General features: G+C 40.7%; 1 pseudogene; it reads right to left on the bottom strand.

Annotated features, from left to right (window-relative positions):
- Positions 1-258: 258 nt before the first annotated feature.
- Positions 259-377, bottom strand: LOC128665426 (uncharacterized; annotated as a pseudogene).
- Positions 378-3,193: the final 2,816 nt, after the last annotated feature.

Below are 3,193 nucleotides of genomic sequence, written 5' to 3'. Positions count from 1 at the left end.
GCAAAGGGAATGATGTCCATGGAAACCATCAGACCAATTCCCTCCACACATAGATTCAGTGAAAAGTGAAGTAAAATATATTGCTACTAGATCCAAACTCCCAACCTTCTGGTTGCAAGATGGCTAAGCTATCCACCGGGCCACTAGAGCTTGCTGTTGGCCGGACAGTAGACTGCAGATAGAGTAAAAGGAATAAATCCTTGATTCTCTGACCTCTGTTAGACATTTTCTCCTAGATAGAGAATCTATTAAGGTCCAAGCCTACTGCACCTGGTGTTCCCAGTCGGTCTCCCATCCAGGTACTGACCAGGCCTGGCCCCGCTTAACTTCCAAGATCAGATGGAATCGGGTGCATTCAGGGCATTGTGGCGGTAGACCCAAATAAATCACCCTTGAAGATGGGACAAGGAACTCTTCTCCAGATTAATTTCCCATCCATGGGAAAGTAGATCTGACAAGATCTCTTAAAAGAGAGTTTGCTCGAAGGAAGGATGACTACTGAACCATATACTGTCCAGAAAAACACCCTTGCAATACCCCAAGACCTAAAAGTCTGTCTAGGGTGATGAAAATCAGACACTTGAGAAGATCCCGAATCAAGGGAACAATAAATCCTTCAAGTCTATGTTCGATATGAACAGGCCCTCTTGAACCAAAGGAGAAAGGATACTACTTTGAAGGTCAGAACCTGAGTTACTTGAGGAAAATACCTAGATCCCATTCCCAAACTGGGACTGGAACTATCACTCCCAAAGAGGAAGGTCCTGAACCCAGTTCAGGGAATGTCTCTCATCATACCTGGATAGCAGATACTCTAGAAGGAGAATCTGCCCCTGGGAGTAAATCTTTCCTTTAGTCTTACTCTCGTGACGTGTGGTAGAAAAACCTTTTTTCACCTGTAAAGTCAGAGAATAATTCTGCTAGACCAAGACCAAGCAAGGTCTCATCCCCAAGATTTCAGCCACAATGCCCGGCGGCTAGTACAACAAGTCTTAAAAGACAAGACATTGTTCTAAATGAACAATTAAACCTCCAGCTTCTTATCCATGGATCTGTAAAGGAGTAGCTACTCTCCATAGGGATCAAAGTTCTCTGAGCCATAGTAGGAAAGCTACCTACTACTTAGGCCACCGTGCATTTAAATGGTGTCAGCAACATGAAAATCCTTTCAAGGATGAGAAACAGGGAGAAATCCCTAGCTTCCCCTACACCTGTGACGATTTCCATAGGACGACTAGAAACATTTCCTCAAAGGAAGGAACATCATAGAAATGATCAAGTTTACAAAACTTTTAAGGGTTGACAACTACAGGGGTATCGATGTCGTCCAAGTGGCTAAAACCTCCTATAACAGTACACGAGGTGTACAAGCATACATCTGAAGGAGATAACTTCAGCATCAGATGAAGGAATTATATTGTCCAAATCTGAGATTTCACCCTCAGAAACTACAGGCTAATCTTCCTTTACCAGATTTAGGAGAGAAAACGACCTGCGTAGAAGAAAGAGGAGCAGAAACCTTACTATCTGAAACTCTAAATGTCCTCTTGCAATTTCCCTGTAGGTAAGGAAAAACAGATAAAGCCGCAGTTACCACAGAGGATACCTGAGCTGCAAAACGTATAGGCAAATACACTCCTCCAGTAAATTGAAAGGAACCGCAGGGCACTGCATGTGACACCATAAAGGCTTGGGACGTTTAAGGAGAAAGCTGTGGCATTGCTTGAACAGCATCATCCTGGGAGACATATGGCTTACAGGCAACAACCTATCTGTACATAAACGGTACAGAAAAAAACATAGACGTTTTAATTTGTCTAAAATTATTCATAGAGGTGAAAGACTCCAATAAAATTATCTTTCCAAATCACTTATGAAAAAATTATGTTATACAATAAGTCCTTAATTTAAGGATAAAAGTACATAAACATTGTATGTCTCAAATAAACAAAGCTCACTATAGTATAAGGCAAGGCAAAGGAATACAGTGACATTCTAAGCTACAGTGTCCAACTGCTTAAATATAAAGCAAAATTATAATGCTTTATATGCTTATATATACATGTAGTGTTTATAACTTATGCCTTTTAAAAATAAAATATTTTGGGGGGGCGGAGCTTGCCGCCGTACTGTGTAGACATTTGTGACTTGAGCTCTAGGACTTCAACTATTCACTTTTTGCTTTAAAGTTGAAAATCTTATATTTTGAATAGCCCAGATGACCTGAAGCACATATATACGTCTCCTGCATTAACGACTGCTACTGATAGCAACCACTTTGAATGGAGGATTTTTTTTTTTTTTTTAAGTTTGTAAAATATATTATTTTTTTTTACATTTTTTTTTTTTTTTAAAGCTTTATTAGTAATAAATCTAGTAATACAAATAAGTTCCCAAACACAGTGGGAAATGCCAAACAAGTTGCATATAGGTCATAATACAACAGAAAGAAGAGGGAAAAAGAAAAAAAACTTTTTCCCCCGTGTCAAATGGTACAGTAGCCAATACGGATGAGCTACGAGTGAGGGATAATAGCTGGTACATTTTGAAAGGGAGAGGAAGAGAAAGAAGAAAAGCGAGAGAGAGAGAAAGAACGAGAGAGAAAAAAAAAGAAAGAGAATGGGGAAAAAGAGAAGAAATAAAAGGAAGAGAGGAAAATGGGGAAGAAGAAAAGAGAGGAGAGGGGCTATTGTGAAGACATTCCACCAACGGGAGTGATCAGAGGGAGGCATCTACATATCAGTCCTGGGGAGCCAATGAGGCTTAAACATTGTAGCCCAGTTTTCCCAAGTCGACTCGAAGAGGTCTATTTTATTTATGGTATAGAACACATTTCTTTCCATAGAGTTAATATAGGCCATGATGTCTACAACAGAGGACCAACTCGGGGGGTTCTGGGATTTCCAAGCTCTAGTGATCGCCAATCTAGTGGCCGAGAAGAGGTACACACACATATAGCTCTGAAACTTGGGGAGGGAGTGAAGGCCCACATGTAATAGAGCAGTTTCAGGGGATTTTGGGACATGTATATTTAACCTGTAAACCCTATGCCACAGATGCTTAAGTTTGGGGCAGGCCCACCAGATGTGGAGGGAATCTCCTGGTTTCCCACAGAGCCTCCAACACTGGGAGGTAGGAATCAGTTTAAGTCTAAAGAGTCTCATTGGGGTAAAATACCAATGGGAAAGCAATT

This window comes from Bombina bombina, chromosome 6 (assembly GCF_027579735.1).
Source record: "Bombina bombina isolate aBomBom1 chromosome 6, aBomBom1.pri, whole genome shotgun sequence".
Lineage (NCBI taxonomy): Eukaryota > Metazoa > Chordata > Amphibia > Anura > Bombinatoridae > Bombina > Bombina bombina.
Note: the sequence above shows the minus strand (reverse complement) of the source record. Positions and strands in the feature narration are given on the sequence as shown.